Below are 21,002 nucleotides of genomic sequence, written 5' to 3'. Positions count from 1 at the left end.
CGACCATTTGGACGCGCGCTGCTGCTCATTGGCCTCGTCGCACTGCGTAGACCACGCCTAGCTGTTTATTTCACCCGCGCGCGCACCGTAGCACCGTCCCCGACGAGGCCCGTAGCTCACCGCCGCCACGGCTTGTCGCCGGTGCCACTCCGGTCATCCCCGCCCCTGCTGCTTGCTCCATCGGACGCGCCGCATCGCCAGCTAGCTGTAGCCGCAAACCGCGCACGTTTTGGTGCCCCGTAGCGCCAAACCAGAAAGCAGCCGAACTCCGGCAACCGCCTCGCCTCTCGCCGTCGTCGTTCTAGCCTATTACGGGCCGCGCCGCCACCGTAGGTGGATGCGGCGTCGAACGCCCGATCGAACGCGCCCAGCCACAACCCTGCAGACCCCCTGTGCGCGAAACCCGCACCCCTCCCGAGCCGCGCCGCCGCGTTTGGCTCGTCGGAGTCAACTCCGGCGCGTCTCCGGCCAGGGGCCGACGTGGCGCCGCGTGGCCTCCCCTGTGAGGCTGACGTGTGGGCCCATGGGGCCCTGTTGACTATGTTGACCCAGTCAACTCGCTGACTGGGCAGCCCAGGGCCACTGACAGGCAGGCCCCACTCCTTTAATCAATGTTTTAATAATTAAAACTTATTTAGTAATCTAATTAGACACTGACAGGTGGGGCCTACTAGCTAATTAACTTAGTTTAGTTAAATTAACCACTGTTAATTAGTCCAGTCACTGACCAGTGGGACCCACTGGACCCACAGGTCAGTTTTGACCTGGTCAGCGTGTCTGTTGACCGCTGACATCATCCCCACGCAATGCTGACGTCATATTTCCTTTTCTGTTAATTCTGTTAATTTAATTAATTTTAGAAAATGTTTAAACCTTTAGAAATTCATAGAAAATAAACCGTAACTCCGATGAAAATGTTTTCTACATGAAAGTTGCTGAGAAAAATCCAACGAATCCGAATACGCAGTCCGTTCATCTGTCACATGCCCCTAGCATGCTGAACATGGAACATTCCCCCCTCCGGTCATCTGTTTGATACAGGTCCGGAACCGGGAATACATTCCCGGTTGAATTCCCCCCTTCACCTTTATTGTGTAGCCATACGTTAGGACACACCCGGCACAACATATTGCCATGTTATGCTTTGTGATGTTATGCTTGCTTTATGTTTATTGTTTCTTCCCCCTCTTCTCTCTGGTAGACCCCGAGACCGATGCCGCCCCTGTGATCGACAACGTCGAAGATGACCCCTCCTTGCCAGAGCAACCAGGCAAGCCCCCCCTTGATCACCAGATATCGTCTATTCTTCTCTATACTACTTGCATTAGAGTAGTGTAGCATGTTACTGCTTTCCGATATCCTATCCTGATGCATAGCCTGTCATTGTTGCTACAGTTGTTACCCTTACCTGCTATCCTACTGCTTAGTATAGGATGCTAGTGTTCCATCAGTGGCCCTACACTCTTGTCCGTCTGCCATGCTATACTACTGGGCCATGATCACTTCGGGAGGTGATCAGGGGTATATACTATATACATTATATACATGACACATGTGGTGACTAAAGTCGGGTCGGCTCGAGGAGTACCCGCAAGTGGTTCTGATGAGGGGGCTGAAAGGACAGGTGGCTCCACCCCGGTAGAGGTGGGCCTGGGTTCCTGACGGCTCCCGACTGTTACTTTGTGGCAGAGCGACAGGGCAGGTTGAGAACCGCCTAGGTGAGAGGTGGGCCTGGCCCTGTTCGACGTTCGCGGTTACTTAACACGCTTAACGAGATCTTGGTATTTGATCTGAGTCTGGCCATTTGGTCTATACGCACTAACCATCTACGTGGGAGTAGTTATGGGTATCCCGACGTCGTGGTATCAGCCGAAGCTCTTTAGACGTCAGCGACTGGGTGGCGCGTGCCGCATTGGACCGTAAGCTCGCGCTTGTATTAAGGTGGCTAGGTCTACTTCCGGCCGCGTACGCAACGTGCAGGTGTGCATAGGGCGATGGGCCCAGACCCCTGCGCGCATAGGGTTAGACCGGCGTGCTGACCTCTCTGTTGAGCCTAGGTGGGGCTGCGACGTGTTGATCTTACGAGGCCGGGCATGACCCAGAAAAGTGTGTCCGGCCAAATGGGATCGAGCGTGTTGGGTTATGTGGTGCACCCCTGCAGGGAAGTTTATCTATTCGAATAGCCGTGTCCCTCGGTAAAAGGACAACCCGGAGTTGTACCTTGACCTTATGACAACTAGAACTGGATACTGAATAAAATACACCCTTCTAAGTGCCAGATACAACCCGGTGATCGCTCTCTAACAGGGCGACGAGGAGGGGATCGCCGGGTAGGATTATGCTATGCGATGCTACTTGGAGGACTTCAATCTACTCTCTTCTACATGCTGCAAGGTGGAGATGACCAGAAGCATAGTCTTCGACAGGACTAGCTATCCCCCTTTTAATTCTGGCATTCTGCAGTTCAGTCCACTGATATGCCCCTTTACACATATACCCATGCATATGTAGTGTAGCTCCTTGCTTGCGAGTACTTTGGATGAGTACTCACGGTTGCTTCTCTCCCTCTTTTCCCCCTTTTCCTTTCTATCTGGTTGTCGCAATCAGATGTTGGGGTCCAGGAGCCAGACGCCATCGTCGACGACGACACCTATGACACTGGAGGTGCCTACTACTACGTGTAGGCCGCTGACGACGATCAGGAGTAGTTAGGAGGATCCCAGGCAGGAGGCCTGCGCCTCGTTCAATCTGTATCCCAGTCTGTGCTAGCCTTATTAAGGCAAACTTGTTTAACTTATGTCTGTACTCAGATATTGTTGCTTCCGCTGACTCGTCTGTGATCGAGCACTTGTATTCAAGCCCTCGAGGCCCCTGGCTTGTATTATGATACTTGTATGACTTATTTATGTTGTAGAGTTGTGTTGTGATATCTCCCCGTGAGTCCCTGATCTTGATCGTACACATTTGCGTGCATGATTAGTGTACGGTCAGATCGGGGGCGTCACACAATACTACTACTACTACTGCGGAGGGGCTTTGTACTACTTCCGGCTGCCTCTTGATAACCCACAAGTATAGGGGATCACAACAGTTTTTGAGGGTAGGGTGTTCAACCCAAATTTATAGATTCGACACAAGTGGAGCCAAAGAATATTTGAAGGTATTAGCAGCTGAGTTATCAATTCAAACACACACGGAGATTAATTATCTACAACAAAGTGATCAGTAGCAAAGTAGTTTGATAGCTTTGATAGTAGTGACAGCAGCAACGGTAACAGTAACACTGATAGCAGTAATTTGGTAGCAAGTGTAACAGTGACGATAGCAGTAGTAACTTAGCAGAAACAATATAAGATAAATTCGTAGGCATTGGATCGGTGACTTGATGGATGGCATTCATATGTGACAGTTATAACCTAGGGCGATACGGCACTAGCTCCAGTTCATCAATATAATGTAGGCATGTATTCCGTAAATAGTCATATGTGCTTTATTAAAAGAACTTGCAAGACATCTTTTGTCCTACCCTCCCGTGGTAGCGGGGTCCATATTGGAAACTAAGGGATATTACGGCCTCCTTTTAATAGAGAACCGGAACAAAGCATTAACACATAGTGAATACATGAACTCCTCAAACTACGGTCATCACCGAGAGTGGGCCTGGTTGTTGTCACTCCGGGGTTGTCGGATCATAACCGTAGTAGGTGACTATAACTTGCAAGATCGGATCTAAAACATGGATATAATGATGAATTCATACACGGTTCAGATCTGAGTTCATGGCACCCGGGCCCAAAGTGACAAGCATTAAGCATAGCAAAGTCATAGCAAGATCAATCTAAGAACATAGTGGATACTAGGGATCGGGCCCTAACAAAACTAACTCGATTACATGAGGAATCTCATCCAACTCCTCACCGACCAGTGAGCCTACGAAGGAATTACTCACTCCCGGTGGGGATCATCATGGAATTGGCGATGGAGGAGGGTTGGTGATAGCAAAGAACGAAGATCCCCCTCTCCGGAGCCCCAAACGGAATCCAGATCTGCCCTCCCGAGGAAGAACAGGGCTTGGCGGCGGCTCCGTCTTGTGGATCGCAATAATTCTTTCTCCCTGATTTTTTTGGAAATATGTGATTTTACAGTATCAGGGGGGTCGTCAGTGGGGCCACCAGGTGGGTACAACCCACCTGGGCGTGCCAGGAGAGGGGGGTGCACCCTGGTGGGTTGTGCCCACCCAGGTGCCCCTCTCCGGCAGGTCTTGGCTCCCGAAATTCTTATTATTGTATAAAAAATCCTCGCAAAGTTTTGTTCTATTCCAAGAACTTTTATTTCTGCACAAAACAACACCATGGTAGTTCTGCTGAAAACAGCGTCAGTCCGGGGTTAGTTTCATTCAAATCATGCAAATTAGAGTCCAAAACAAGAGGAAAAGCGTGAGAAAAAGTTGATACGTTGGATACGTATCAACTCCCCCAAGCTTAAACCTTTGCCTGTTCTCAAGCAATTCAGTTGATAAACTAAAAGTGAGAAAGAAAAACTGTTACGAACTCTTTTGCTCTTGTTTGCATAAATAAGCTTAAACAACACCCAGGTTTTCAGCCAGCATTATAACTAACCATGTCGACAATAACACTTAAAAGATTATATTGACTCATATCAATGACATATTCAGCTAGCGAGCAATAATAAGATATCTCAAACGGCAACACGTTGTCAAAACAATCATGATATAATATGACAATAGTGGTATCTCGCTAGCCCTTTCTGAGACCGCAAAACATAAATGCAGAGCACCTCCAAAGTTCAAGTAGCGACTAAACATTGTAATTCATGGTAGAAAAGATCCAGTCATGATGCACCCAACATTAGCTATACATAATATATAAATCATGACAGCTATGCTCTACTCAGTTTCTGGCGTTTGTTTTAGAAGGTGGTGACACAACATAAAAGTAAATAGAAAGTCCCGTCGTAGAGGGAAGCAGTGATTTGCAGAGGTGCCAGACCTCAGTTTTTAAAACAGAGATAAATGATATTTTGAGACATGCACCATTCTTATTCACTTCACGACCATCAGTTATCAACATCTTCCATGCTAAGCACGCTAGTGGCGGTTCCCAAGCGATAAAAGTAAAGGTTTACTCCCCCTCCACCATCAATCACACTCCACGTCTTGTCCAAAACAACGGGTGCCGTCCATACCAACATCAGTTCCGGGGGAGTTTTGTTTAATTATTTGCATTTTTGAGTTCGGGACTGGGAATCCCTATTACCGCCCATTTTCTCGTGCGATGGCGAGTGAATAAACACTCGACCTGAGAATAACCCGCTTTGCATGGAAGATATCGACCACCTCCTGTTGTTCAATGAACGATCCAGGCACACAAAAAGGATAATTTCTAGAAGTTTTTAGAGGTGGCACATGCAAATTTACTTAGGACGGCAGGGTAATACCGCATATAGGTAGGTATGGTGAACTCATCTGGAATAACTTTGGGTTCAAGGTTTTTTATGTGCAAGCAGAGTTCCCACTTAGTACAGGCGAAGGCTAGCAATTAAGATTGAGAAGCAGCCATCTAGAGAGCAAGAACGATCATAACCATGCATTATGCATAAGTAACATTGGACACTAGCATGCGTAGGATATGAACACCATGAACATAAATATCATAGAGGCCATGTTGGTATTGCTTCAACTACATGCATAAACATGTGCAAAGTCAAGCCACTTGAACATTCAGAGGAGGATACCATATCATCATACTACATCACAATCATTTTAACGCTATGTTGATATGCATGATAAATCATTATCAAATCCCAGCTACTTATGCATGGCATGAGAAACTATAATCTCTAATTGTCAATGCAAACATATTTAATCATAATGGGCTGAATCATGGGTACTAGGTTAAACATATTTACACAAACAGAACAAGTCGAGTTCATACCAGTTTCTCTCTACCACGGCCAGTTCATCGAATGTTGTCATTATTGCCTTTCACTTGCATGACCGAGTGATATGAAAATAATAATAAAAGTGCAAGAGTGTCGTTGACTAAGCTGGAATCTGCAAACATTTTATTCAACAGGAGAAGACAAGGTAAAATGTGCTCTTATTAGTTCAACAATTATTCATATGAGAGCCACTCAACATTTTCATCGTGGTCTTCTCCCCGGTACAACCCGAATAAAAATAAAAGAAATTCAGAGAAACACACTGAAATATTTCTAGAGTTTTTGGTTTTCTTCAACAAGCAAATAAAAAGCAAAAACAAGAAAAACTATTTACACGGGAAAGCTCCCAACAAGCAAAAGAAGAACAAGGAAATCTTTTTGGATTTTCTTTTTAGTACTACTAGGCATGCATAGAAAGTAAATTACTACAACTATTTTTTTGGTTTTTTCTAAAGTTTTTCAGACACACAAGAAGAAAGCAAGAAAATAAATCTAAGCATGGATGATACAATGAAAAAGTGTGAGCACTGACATATAGAATGATATGTAGACATAAATATAATGTCGGTGGGAAACACATACTACCCCAAGCTTAGGCTTTTGTCCTAGCTTGGTAGTAAATCAGTAGCCTGGAGGGTAGTAGTCGGCGTGGCAGCTCACAGAGGCTCTCGATGCGGATGCCTCAGCACGCCGTGCCGCCACCACTGCTGCGTTATGAGCTTGGGCCTCGCTCTCAAGAACAAAATATCTTCCCTTGCTGTGATAGTCAAAAAGAGCGGGCGCAGGCAAATATGTGTCCACAACAGATGATTGGTTAAACATCAGATTATAAGTGAATTCATGAATCTTTCCTTTAAGGATTTTATGCTCTTTTAAAGCATCAAACTCTAAATACTGAGTGGGTAAGATAGGATCAAAGGGCAAAGATGAAACACCCAGCTCTCGTGCTAGACGTGTGGCATAAATTCCACCATAGAACCAGCCACTTTTGGCGTTATGCTGAAGTCTACGTGCAACAATCGCTCCAAGGTTATAATTCCTTTCACCAGTGAGAGCAGTGTGAATGAGGCTCAAGTCTGGCGCACAAAGTATGCTATAGTCTTGCTTGCCTACGATGCATTTCCCGTTCAATAAAGCAAAATACTGATTTGCGGGAAGGTGAATGCTCTTTATTCTTCCTTGTCTCACTCCCCTATTTTCACCGTAACAAAGGCTAGTCAAGAAAGATTCATACTCAGCCGTTGGTGGCTCATCAAGCGAACCCCAAAATGGAAGTTTGCAATGATAAGCAAAATTCTCTAATGGAATAGTAAATGCATTATCATAAAGCATAAACGACACCCTGGACTCACGTGGAAAATATTTAAATCCTTTGATAAATGATTCAGTGAGAAGTTGGTGTTGTTCACACTTATCTGAAAGGTAGGGACCGAGACCGGCATTGTGAACATATTGCTCAAATTCCTCCTTAATGCCCACTCGCATCATATACTCATCGCAAGAACATAAGCATGTTTTGGTAGCGGCACTTCGTGTGGAACTTTCACCTGGTTCAACATAAGACCGACGGGAAGAACTGTCACTAGAAGATGCCCAGAGGATCGCCTCCTTGAAGAACTCCTTCCAAATAAGTTCATCATGTATGCGTACAATTTTTTGAAAATAAATTTTTTGGGGTGACAGAAATTTTGTCAACAAAACTTTATAAAATTGATAGCAACTACTCATAGGGATAAATAGAGGCCATAGCAAGCATTCAAACTACTTAGAACACTAAGAATTGAACATGCAAGCACATCTACAGCAACACCAAGAGTAGCTAATTATTCAAAGTATAAACCACTAAAACAAAAACTAATTGGACAAATGGCGGACTCACATACCAAGCAACAATCCCCCGAAACAGTTTTGGAAACGGAGCTTCGAGCAAAGAGATTGAAATCCGCGGGTTTGAGCTCAAGAACACGGGAGAGAGAGCAATGGGGATTTTTTTCTGGAGGTAAGTGATGATGTGGGATGAAGAGGTAAGTGAGGGGGCCCACGTGGGGACCACAACCCACCAGGGCGCGCCTGGGGGTCCTCGCGCGCCCAGGTGGGTTGTGCCCACCTGGTGCACCTCCCTCTGGTATTATTTGCACCAAAAATTCAGAAATATTCAGAAAAAATCATGTTCACTTTTCAGGGCATTCTGAGAACTTTTATTTTTGGGTCATTTTTTAATGCACGGGAAATTCAGAAAACAGACAAAACATGGCATTTTATTTTATTTAACTAATAAAAACAGAGAATAAAGAGTAAGGACAGAAAGTAGTACTTACTAAATTCATCAACTTCGTATCACTCAAAAATGATTTATTAATAAGGTTGTTCAGGTCTTATTAACAACCACTTTCGATTAGCATGAAACCGAAGAACTTTCGTAAATCACTAAGTTACCTCAATGGGGATTTGGATGTCCCCAAAAATAAGCATTTCATATTTCTTTTTGACAGCAGGTAGAGGTATTTGAAAACTTCCAATAGTGATTGACGAAGATTTTTCAATAACATTAATACCATTCACTTGGAATTGTTTCTTCGGAAAGTGCACCGTATGCTCATTACCATTAATATGAAAAGTGACCTTGCTTTTATTGCAATCAATAACAGCCCCTGCAGTATTCAAGAAGGGTCTACCAAGGATAATCGACATGTTGTCGTCCTCGGGCATCTCAAGTATAAGAAAGTCAGCCAAAATAGTAACATTAGCAACAACAACGGGCACATCCTCACAGATACCGATAGGTATGGCAGTTGACTTGTCAGTCATTTGCAAAGATATTTTAGTAGGTGTGAGTTTATTCAAGTCAAGTCTTTTGTATAAAGAGAAAGGCATAACACTAACACCAGCTCCTAAATCACACAAAGCAGTTTTCACCTAATTCTTTTTGATAGAGCAAGGTATAGTTGGTATTCCCGGATCTCCAAGTTTTTTAGGTACTCCATCTTTAAAAGTGTAATTAGCAAGCATAGTGGAGATTTCAGCTTCCGGTATTTTTCTCTTATTTGTGATGATGTCTTTCATATACTTTGCATAAGGAGGCATTTTCAAGATATCAGTCAAACGAGTATGCAAAAAGACTGGCCTCACCATTTCAGCAAAGCGTTCAAATTCTACATCATCATTCTTTTTAGTTGACTTGAGTGGAAAAGGCATAGGTTTTTGAACCCACAGTTCTCTTTCTTTACCGTGTTTTCTAGCAATGAAGTCTCTTTTATCATATCTTTTATTCTTAGGTTGTGGGTTATCAAGATCAACAGGTGGTTCTATTTCAACATCATTGTCTGGTTCTTTATTATTATTTGGTTGAGCATCTTCATGAACATCAACATTATCTTTTTCATTATCACCAGGTGAGTGTTCATTACTAGATTGAGTTTCAGCATCTGAGATAGAAGTTTCATTTTCATTATCAGGAGGTTTCTCTATTTCAGGTTCACTAGAAGTGTGCAAAGTCCTATCATTTTTCTTCTTCTTTTTCTTTTTAGAAGGACTAGGTGCACTAGTGTTGTTTCTTTGTGAATCTTGTTCAATTCTTTTTGGGTGTCCCTCAGGATAAAGTGGTTCCTGAGTCATTTTACCTCCTCTAGTTGCAACTTTAACAGCAAAGTCATGTATATTATTATTCATTTCATCAAGCAACTCTCTTTGAGATTTAGCAACTTGTTCTAGTTGAGTTTGAACCATAGAAGCATGTTTTCAAACACCTCTAACATCATTTGAGATTCTAAATTACAAGTCACTCAAGCGAGCAATCATATCAGAATTATATTTCAATTGTTCCATAACATTTGCATTGAAATGATCTTGTTTTCTAATATAGCTTTCAAGCTCATAAAGGCATTGGCTAGGATGCATATTGTGAGGATTATCATTTTCATTGAAATTTAATAGAGAATTTACCTCTACCACCTTAGGCAGTGGTGGTGTATTAAGCCCATGTATTTCTTCAATAGGAGGTAAATTTTTAACATCCTCAACTTTAATACCTTTTTCCTTCATAGATTTATTTACCTCTTGCATATCTTCAGGACTGAGATATAATATACCCCTCTTCTTCGGAGTGGGTTTAGCCGGTGTTTCAGGAAGAGTCCAATCATCATAATTTTCAATATATTATTCAATAATTCTTCAACTTGTCCAACAGTTCGTTCCCTGAAAACACAACCAGCAAACTATTTAGGAAGTCCCTAGAAGCATTGGTTAGTCCATTATAGAAGATATCAAGTATTTCATTTTTCTTAAGAGGATGATCAGGCAAAGCATTAAGTAACTGGCAAAGCCTCCCCCAAGCTTGTGGGAGACTCTCTTATTTAGTTTGCACAAAGTTAAATATTTCCTGTAAGGCAGCTTGTTTCTTATGAGCAGGAAAATATTTTTCAGAGAAGTAATAAATCATATCCTGGGGACTACGCACACAACCAGGAGCAAGAGATTGTACCAAGCTTTAGTATCACCCTTTAATGAGAACGAAAATAACTTGAGAATAAAGTAGTAGCGAGTTTTCTCATCATGAGTAAAGAGGGTGGCTATATCATTCAACTTAGTAAGAAGTGCCACAACAGTTTCAGTTTCATAACCATGAAAAGGATCAGATTCAACCAAAGTAATCAACTCTGGGTCGACGGAGAATTCATAATCCTTATCATCAGTAAAGATAGGTGAAGTAGCAAACTTAGGATCACATTTCATTCTAGCATTCAGAGATTTTTTTATACTTGCATAATAATTTCTCTAGATCATCTCTATCCTTACAAGCAAGAATATCTCTAGTTGTCTCCTCATTCATAACGTAACCTTCCGATACCTTAGGCAATTCATATCTAGGAAGGCTAGTTCTAGCAGGTGTTTTAGGAGTTTCAGTTTCAAGCTCATCATCAGATTCAACAACATCATGTTGTATTACTCTAGCAATTTGTTCATCAAGAAATTCACCAAGTGGCACATCATCATTATCAAGCAAGGTACTAGCATCATCATAAGTATTATCCATTGCAGAAGTAGCATCATCAATAACTTGCGACTTATTAGAATTGATAGCATGTGGCGGTGTTGCAAGTTTACTCAAAACAGAAGGTGAATCTAAAGCAGAACTGGATGGCAGTTCCTTACCACCCCTCGTCTTTGAGGGAAATATCTTAGCCTTTGGATCCTTCAGATTCTTCATAGTGATAATATGATAATAATCCCAAGTGACTCAACAAATATAGCTATGCTCCCCGGCAACGGCGCCAGAAAAAGGTCTTGATAACCCAAAAGTATAGGGGATCGCAACAGTTTTCGAGGGTAGAGTATTCAACCCAAATTTATATATTCGACACAAGGGGACCAAAGAATATTTGAAGGTATTAGTAGCTGAGTTGTCAATTCAACCGCACCTGGAGATTAATTATCCGCAGCAAAGTGATCAATAGCAAAGTAGTTTGATAGCTTTGATAGTAGTGACAGCAGCAACGGTAACAGTAGTGATAGCAGTAATTTGGTAGCAAGTGTAACAGTGATGATAGCAGTAGTAACTTAGCAGAAACAATATAAGATAAATTCGTAGGCATTGGATCGATGACTTGTTGGATGATATTCATCATGTGACAGTTATAACCTAGGGTGATACGGCACAAGCTCCACTTCATCAATATAATGTAGGCATGTATTCCGTAAATAGTCAAACGTGCTTTATTAAAAGAACTTGCATGACATCTTTTATCCTACCCTCCTGTGGCAACATGGTCCATATTGGAAACTAAGGGATATTAAGGCCTCCTTTTAATAAAGAACTGGAACAAAGCATTAACACATAGTGAATACATGAACGCCTCAAACTACGGTCATCACCGAGAGTGGGCCCGGTTGTTGTCACTCCGGGGTTGTCGGATCATAACCGTAGTAGGTGACTATAACTTGCAAGATCGGATCTAAAACATGGATATAATGATGAATTCATAAACGGTTCAGATCTGAGTTCATGGCACCCGGGCCCAAAGTGACAAGCATTAAGCATAGCAAAGTCATAGCAACATCAACCTATGAACATAATGGATACTAGGGATCGGGCCCTAACAAAACTAACTCGATTACAAGATGAATCTCATCCAACTCCTCACCGACCAGCGAGCCTACGAAGGAATTACTCACTCCCAGTGGGGAGCATCATGGAATTGGCGATGGAGAAGGGTTGCTGATGACGAAGAACGAAGATCCCCCTCTCCGGAACCCCAAACGGACTCCAGATCTGCCCTCGCGAGGAAGAACAGGGCTTGGCGGCGGCTCCGTCTCGTAGTCATGATAATTCTTTCTCCCTGATTTTGTATGGAAATATGTGATTTTATAGTATCAGGGGGGTCATCAGTGGGGCCACTAGGTGGGTAAAACCCACCTGGGCGCGCCAGGAGAGGGGGCCGCGCCCTGGTGGGTTGTGCCCACCCAGGTGCCCCTCTCCGGCAGGTCTTGGCTCCAGAAATTCTTATTACTGATATAAAAAAATCCTCGCAAAGTTTCGTTCCATTCCGACAACTTTTATTTCTGCACAAAAACAAGACCATGGTAGTTCTGCTGAAAACAGCGTCAGTCCGGGGTTAGTTTCATTCAAATCATGCAAATTAGAGTCCAAAACAAGAGGAAAAGCGTGAGAAAAAGTAGATACATTGGAGACGTATCAACTCCCCCAAGCTTAAACCTTTGCTTGTCCTCAAGCAATTCAGTTGATAAACTGAAAGTGAGAAAGAAAAACTTTTACGAACTCTTTTGCTCTTGTTTGCATAAATAAGCTTAACCAACACCCAGGTTTTCAGCCAGCATTGTAACTAACCATGTCGACAATAACACTTAAAGATTATATTGACTCATATCAATGACATAATCAACTAGCGAGCAATGATAAGATATCTCAAATGGCAACACGTTGTCAAAACAACCATGATATAATATGACAATAGTGGTATCTCGCTAGCCCTTTCTGAGACCGCAAAACATAAATGCAGAGCACCTCCAAAGTTCAAGCAGCGACTAAACATTGTAATTCATGGTAGAAAAGATCTAGTCATGATGCACCCAACATTAGCTATACATAATGCATAAATCATGACAGCTGTGCTCTACTCAGTTTCTGGCGCTTGTTTTAGAAGGTGGTGACACAACATAAAAGTAAATAGAAAGTCCCTTCGCAGAGGGAAGCTGTGATTTGCAGAGGTGCCAGAGCTCAGTTTTTACAACAGAGATAAATGATATTTTGAGACATGCACCCTTCTTATTCACTTCACGACCATCAGTTATCAACATCTTCCATGCTAAGAACGCTAGTGGCGGTTTCCAAGCGATAAAAGTAAAGGTTTACTCGCCCTCCACCATCAATCACACTCCACGGCTTGCCGAAACAATGGGTGTCGTCCATACCAACATCACCCCCGGGGGAGTTTTGTTTAATTATTTGCATTTTTGAGTTCGGGACTGGGAATCCCTATTACCGCCCATTTTCTCGTGCGATGGCGAGTGAATAAACACTCGACCTGAGAATAACCCGCTTAGCATGGAAGATATCAACCACCTCCTGTCGTTCCATGAACGATCCAGGCACACAAAAGGATAATTTTTAGAAGTTTTTAGAGGTGGCACATGCAAATTTACTTAGGACGGCAGGGTAATGCCGCATATAGGTAGGTATGGTGGACTCATCTGGAATAACCGTGGGTTCAAGGTTTTTGATGTACAAGCAGAGTTCCCACTTAGTACAGGCGAAGGCTAGCAATTAGGATTGAGAAGCGGCCAGATAGAGAGCAACAACGATCATAACCATGCATTATGCATAAATAACATTGGACACTAGCATGGGTAGGATATGAACACCATGAACATAAATATCATAGAGGCTATGTTGGTTTTGATTCAACTACATGCATAAACATGTGCCAAGTCAAGCCACTCGAACATTCAGAGGAGGATACCATATCATCATACTACATCACAATCATTTTAACGCTATGTTGATATCCAGGATAAATTATTATCAACTCCCAGCTACTTATGCATGGCATGAGAAACTATAATCTCTAATTGTCATTGCATAACATGTTTAATCATAATGGGCCGAATCATGGGTACTAGGTTAAACATATTTACACAAACAGAACAAGTCGAGTTCATACCAGTTTCTCTCTGCCATGGCCAGTTCATCGAATGTCGTCATTATTGCCTTTCACTTGCACGACCGAGCGATATGGAAATAATAATAATAAGTGCAAGAGGTACCGGAAGGTTATGTTATGAATGAGGAGACAACTAGAGATATTCTTGCTTGTAAGGATAGAGATGATCTAGAGAAATTATTATGCAAGTATAAAGAAAAATCTCTGAATGCTAGAATGCAATATGATCATAAGTTTGCTACTTCACCTATCTTTATTGATGACAAGGATTATGAATTCTCTGTCAACCCAGAGTTAATTACTTTGGTTGAATCTGATCCTTTCAATGGTTATGAAACTGAAACTGTTATGGCACATCTTTCTAAGTTGAATGACATAGCCACCCTTTTTACTCATGATGAGAAAACTTGCTATTATTATATTCTAAAATTATTTCCGTTCTCATTAAAGGGTGATGCTAAAGCTTGGTACAATACTCTTGCTCCTGGTTGTGTGCGTAGTCCCCAGGACATGATTTATTACTTCTCTAAAAAATATTTTCCTGCTCATAAGAAACAAGCTACCTTGCAGGAGATATTTAACTTTGTGCAAATTGAAGAAGGGACTCTCACACAAGCTTCGGGAGGCTTTCCAATTGTTTAATGCTTTGCCTGATCATCCTCTTAAGAAAAATGAAATACTTGATATCTTCTACAATGGACTAACCGATGCTTCTAGGGACTTCCTAGATAGTTGTGCTGGTTGAGTTTTCACGGAACGAACTATTGGGCAAGCTGAAGAACTATTGAATAACATATTGAAAAATTATGATGATTGGACTCTTCCCGAACCACCGCCTAAACCCACTACAAAGAACAGGGGTATATTATATCTCAGTCCTAAAGATATGCAAGAGGCAAAGAAATCTATGAAGGAAAAAGGTATTAAAGCTGAGGATGTCAAAAAATTACCTCCTATTGAAGAAATAGATGGGCTTGATACACCACCACTCCCTAAGGTGGTAGAGGTAAATTCTCTAATGAAATTCAATGATAATGAAAATCCTCACAATATGCACCCTAGCCAATGCCTCTATGAGTTTGAGAATTACATTAGAAAACAAGATCACTTCAATGCAAAAGTTATGAAACAATTGAAATGCAATTCTGATATGATTGCTCGCTTGAGTGACTTGTTATTTAGAATCTCCAATGATGTTAGAGGTGTGGGAAAGCATGCTTCTATGGTACAAAGCCAGTTAGAACAAGTTGCTAAATCTCAAAGAGAATTGCTTGATGAAATGAATAACAACATACATGACTTTGCTGTGAGAGTTGCAACTAGAGGAGGTAAAATGACTCAGGAACCACTTTATCCCGAGGGACACCCAAAAAGAATTGAACAGGATTCACAAAGAAATAACACCACTGCACCTAGTCCTTCCAAAAAGAAGAAGAAAAAGAAAAATGATAGGACCTTGCATGCTTCTAGTGAACCTCAAGTAGAAAAACCTCCTGGTAATGATAATGATGTTTCTATTTCTGATGCTAAAACTCAATCTGGTAATGAACATTCACCTAGTGATAATGAAAAAGATAACGGTGATGTTCATGAAGATGCTCAAACAAACAACGAAAAGGAACCAGATAGTGATGTTGAGATAGAACCTCCACTTGATCTTGATACCCACAACCTAAGAATACACGATATGATAAAAGAGACTTCATTGCTAGAAAACATGGTAAAGAAAGAGAACCGTGGGTTCAAAAACCTATGCCTTTTCCACCCAAGTCAACTAAAAAGAAAGATGATGGAGAATTTGAACGCTTTGCTGAAATGCTGAGGCCAGTCTTTTTGCGTACTCGCTTAACTGATATCTTGAAAATGCCTCCTTATGCAAAGTACATGAAAGACATCATCACTAATAAGAGAAAAATATTGGAAGCTGAAATCTCTGCCATGCTTGCTAATTATACTTTTAAGGATGGAGTACCTAAAAAACTTGGAGATCCAGGAATACCAACTATACCTTGCTCCATCAAAAAGAATTATGTGAAAACTGTTTTATGTAACTTAGGAGCTGCTGTTAGTGTTATGCCTTTCTCTTTATATAAAATACTTGATTTGAATAAACTCTCACCTACTGAAATATCTTTGCAAATGGCTGACAAATCAACTGCCATACCTATCGGTATCTGTGAGGATGTGCTTGTTGTTGTTGCCAACGTTACTATTTTGACTGACTTTGTTATACTTGACATGCCCGAGGACGACGACATGTCGATTATCCTTGGTAGACCCTTCTTGAATACTGCAGTGGCTGTTATTGATTGCAATAAAAGCAAAGTCACTTTTCATATCAATGGTAATGAGCATACGATGCACTTTCCGAAGAAACAATTCCAAGTGAATGGTATTAATGTTATTGAAAAATCCCCGACAATCACTATTGAAAAGAAATATGAAATGCTTATTGTTGGGGACATTCATATTCCCGTTGAGGTAACTTAGTGATTTACAAAAGTTCTTCGGTTTCATGCTAATCGAAAGTGGTTGTTAATAAGACTTGATCAACCTTATTAATGGATCATTTTTAGAGGCATCAAGTTGATGAATATAGTAAGCACTACTTTATGTCCCTACCTTTTGTTTCCCGTTCCTACTAGCTAAATAAAATAAAATACCATGTTTTGTCTGTTTTTTGAATTTCTCGTGCAATAAAAAATGACCCAAAAATAAAAGTCCTCAGAATGCTCTGAAAATTTAATACGATTTTTTTCTGAATATTTGAGAATTTCTGGTGCAAATAATATCAGAGGGAGGTGCACCACGTGGGCACAACCCACCTGGGCGCGCAAGGACCCCCAGGCGCACCCTGGTGGGTTGTGGTCCCCTCGTGGGCCCCCTCACTTGTCCCTTCACACCACATCATCACCTACCACCAGAAAAAATTCTCCATTGCTCTCTCTCTCTCTCTCTCTCTATCTATCTCTCGTGTTGTTGCTCTCAAACCCGTGGATTTCGATCTCTTTGCTCGAAGCTCCGTTTCCAAAACTGTTTCGGGGGATTGTTGCTTGGTATGTGACTCCTCCGTTTGTCCAATTAGTTTTTGTTTTGTGGTTTATATTTTGAATAATTAGTTATTCTTGGTGCTTTTGTAGATGAGCTTGCATGTTGAATTCTTAGAGTTCTAAGTAGTTTGAATGCTTGCTTTGGCCTCTATGTATCCCTATGAGTAGTTGCTATCAATTTTGCAAAGTTTTGTTGAGAAAACTTTGTGGACTAAAAATTTCGGAATTTTTGTTCTTAGGAAAAGATGAATATCTTTAGGAAGTTTGCTTCCAAGAAGAACTCCAAGGGAGTTATTGGGGAGTCATCTGACAGTGATGTCCATAACCGGCGGTTGGTGGAAGTACGGCCGTGCGAATGGCCGCATACCCCGTTTATGGAAGAGGCAGGAATCCTGCAAGAGTTTACACAATATGCTGCTAATGCCGGCCTCACCGACTTCATCGCAACTGAATGTGAACAATATAATCTCCTCACAAACACCTTTGTTCCAAGTTTTACTTTCCTTCCTAGGAATAATCCTCCTGAGGTGCAATTCAAATTATATGCTGAACCCCATCAGATACCTCTTACTGAATTTTGTGAAATATGCTTGCTTCCTGCTGATGGTAGTTTGGCGGAGCCTAGCCCCGCAGAGTTTGAAAGTTTTTATCGTACCTTGACAGTGGGAGATGAGAGAGGGGTGTCGGGTATCACTGCCGCTGGCTTGCATTTTCCTGTTGTTCATTACTTTGCTCTTTTCATTGCAAAATGCTTGCTTGCTAGAGAGAAGGTGGGTGCACTCAGTTCACCACACCTTGTTGTTTTACGTCGTGCACTTGAGGGTGACAACACTTATAGCTTGGGAGCTATTGTGGCACGTCGCCTCCACATCGATAAGTCCAAGGGTAAAATACATGGTGGTATTTTCGCTTTAATGTTGAGATACGCCTTCATGATTACCCTCTGACCAAAGTCTACCTAGATCGCGCCCATGGAACACCACCATTTTATTGCACGAGATTACCCAAGCATTCCTATTCTGTATAACCTAGTTTTCATCGTGGACGCTCGTGATATTATTCCATTGCCTGCTCCTGCTTTGTTTGATCCTGTTGCCAGGGGCGGATATAGGATTATGCCTGCGGATATCATCGCCTACCGAAACGACCAGGCTGCAGCAGAGGAGGAACCTCAGCAGTGGGATCCGTGGATGCCCGCTCCCCAGTACCCCGACTACTATCCAGGCTACTGACTGCTTACCAAGTTAGGCCAAAAGCCTAAGCTTGGGGGAGTACGTGTTTCTCACCGACTTTACATTCATGTCCACACATTTCAGTTGTCGGTGTTCACACTTTTTTATTGTATTATCCATGTTAATTTTATTTTCTCGCCGTCTTTTTGTGTGTTTGAAAAACTTTGAGAAAATACAAAAATATTTCCTGCTTCTTTTTAATTATCTTTCTAGAGTAGTTAGCTATAGCACTAAAAGAAAACCCAAAAAGATTTCTTTGTTCTTTTTTTTTGCTTGTTGGGAGTTTTCCCGTGTAAATAGTTTTTCTCATTTTTGCTTTTCCCTTTTATTTGCCTGTTCAAGAAAACCAAAACCTCCAAAAATATTTCAGTGTGTTTCTCTGAATTTCTTTTCTTTTTATTTGAGTCGTACTGAGGAGAAGACCACAATGAAAATGATGAGTGGCTCTCTTATGCATAATTGTTGATCTAATAAAGAGCCCATTTTACCTTGTCTTCTCTTGTTGAATAAAATGTTTGCAGATTCCAGCTTAGTCCATGGCACTCTTGCACTATTAATATTCTCACATCGTTTGGTCGTGCAAGTGAAAGGCAATAATGAGGATATTCGGTGAACTGGGCGTGGTAGAGAGAAACTGGTATGAACTCGACTTGTTCTGTTTTTGTAAATATGTTTAACCTAGCATCCATGATTCAGCCCATTATGATTAAATATGTTTGCAATGACAATTAGAGATTATAGTTTCTCATGCCATGCATAAGTAGCCAGGAGTGGATAATGATTTATCTTGGATGTCAACATTGCGTTAAAATGATTGTGATGTAGTATGATGATATGATATCCTCCTCTTAATATTCGAGTGGCTTGACTTGGCACATGTTCATGCATGTAGTTGAATCAAAACCAACATAGCCTCTATGATATTTATGTTCATGGTGTTCATATCCTACTCATGCTAGTGTCTAATGTTACTTACGCATAATGCATGTTCTTGAACGTTGTTGCTCTCTAGCTGGCCGCTTCTCAACCTATTTGCTAGCCTTCGCCTGTACTAAGTGGGAATTCTGCTTGTACATCAAAAACCTTGAACCCAAGTTATTCTAGATGAGTCCACCATACGTACCTATATGCGGTATTACCCTGCCGTCCTAAGTAAATTTGCATGTACCATCTCCAAAAACTTCAAATAAATATCCTTTTTGTGTGCCTGGGTCGTTCATGGAACGACAAGAGGTGGTCGATATCTTCCATGCTAAGCGGGTTATTCTCAGGTCGATTATTTATTCACTCGCCACTGCACGAGAAAAGGGCGGTAATAGGGATGCCTAGTCCCAAACTGCAAAAAGAAAAGAGCTTACAAGTAATAATAAAAAACTCCTAATGGAGTCATAACTTTTACTTTTATCGCTTGGGAACCACCACTAGCATGTTTAGCATGGAAGATATTGATAACTGATGGTCGTGAAGTAAATGAGAAGGGTGCATGTCTCAAAATATCATTTACCTCTGTTTTAAAAACTTGAGCTCTGGCACCTCTGCAAATCATTGCTTCCCTCTACGAAGGGACTATCTATTTACTTTTATGTTGTGTCATCACCTTCTAAAATAAGCGCCACAACCTGAGAGCACTGCTGTCATGCTGATGCATTGTGTGTAGCTAATTTTGGGTGCATCATGACTAGATCTTTTCTACCATGAATTACAATGTTTAGTCGCTGCTTGAACTTTGGAGGTGCTTTGCATTTATGTTTTGCGGTCTTAGAAAGGGCTAGCGAGATACCACTATTGTCATATTATATCATGGTTGTTTTGATAACGTGTTGCAGTTTGAGATATCTTATTATTGCTAGCTAGTTGATTATGTCATTGATATGAGTTAATATAATTTTTAGGAGTTATTGTCGGCTTGGTTAGGTATAATGTTGGCTGAAAACCTGGGTGCTGTTTAAGCTTATTTATGCAAACAAGAGCAAAAGAGTTCATAAAAGTTTTTCTTTTTCACTTTCAGTTTATCAACTGAATTGCTTGAGGACAAGCAAAGGTTTAAGCTTGGGGGAGTTGATACGTATCCAACGTATCTACTTTTCCTCACGCTTTTCCTCTTGTTTTAGACTCTAATTTGCATGTTTTGAATGAAACTAACCCCGGACCGGCGCTGTTTTCAGCAGAACTACCATGGTGTTGTGTTTGTGCAGAAATAAAAGTTCTCAGAATGGAACGAAACTTTGCGAGGATTTTTTATACAATGAAAGAGAATTTCTGGAGCCAAGAGCCACCGGAGGGGGGCACCTCGGTGGGCACAACCCACCAGGGCGCGCCAGCCCTCCTAGGCACGCCCAGGTGGGTTGTACCCACCTGGTGGCCCCGCGGACCCTGAAACCGATGCTATAAAATCCTATTTTTCCAGAAAAAATAAAGGAGAAAGAATTATCGCGTTCCACGAGACGGAGTCGCCATCACCTCCTGTTCTTCATCGGGAGGCCAGATCTGGAGTCCGTTTGGGGCTCCGGAGAGGGGGATCTTCGTTCTTCATCATCACCAACCCTTCTCCATTGCCAATTCCATGATGCTCCCCACCGGGA

This window comes from Aegilops tauschii, chromosome 4, assembly GCF_002575655.3.
Source record: "Aegilops tauschii subsp. strangulata cultivar AL8/78 chromosome 4, Aet v6.0, whole genome shotgun sequence".
NCBI classification, from domain to species: Eukaryota; Viridiplantae; Streptophyta; class Magnoliopsida; order Poales; family Poaceae; genus Aegilops; species Aegilops tauschii.
This window is presented reverse-complemented; position numbering follows the sequence as displayed.